This window comes from Rhea americana, unplaced genomic scaffold (assembly GCF_003343005.1).
Source record: "Rhea americana isolate MKP2758 unplaced genomic scaffold, rheAme1 scaffold_471, whole genome shotgun sequence".
NCBI lineage: Eukaryota > Metazoa > Chordata > Aves > Rheiformes > Rheidae > Rhea > Rhea americana.
In genome coordinates this window covers 96976-97189 of record NW_028186614.1, presented here as the reverse complement: position 1 = coordinate 97189, position 214 = coordinate 96976, and positions in this window count along the sequence as shown.

Below are 214 nucleotides of genomic sequence, written 5' to 3'. Positions count from 1 at the left end.
GCGGGCCACATCACCCGCCCCACGGGCCACGCGAGCCCCCCACGGGCCACGCGAGCCCCCCACGGGCCACGTGAGCCCCCCCGCGGGCCACGCGAGCCCCCCGCGGACATCGTCATCGCCGTCGCTCCCCCTCGTCGGCAGCGGCGCCGCTTTGCCGCGGGACCCCGCGGTTCTGCGGCGCGGGCCGCTCGGATACGGCTCGGGGTTTTTTCCC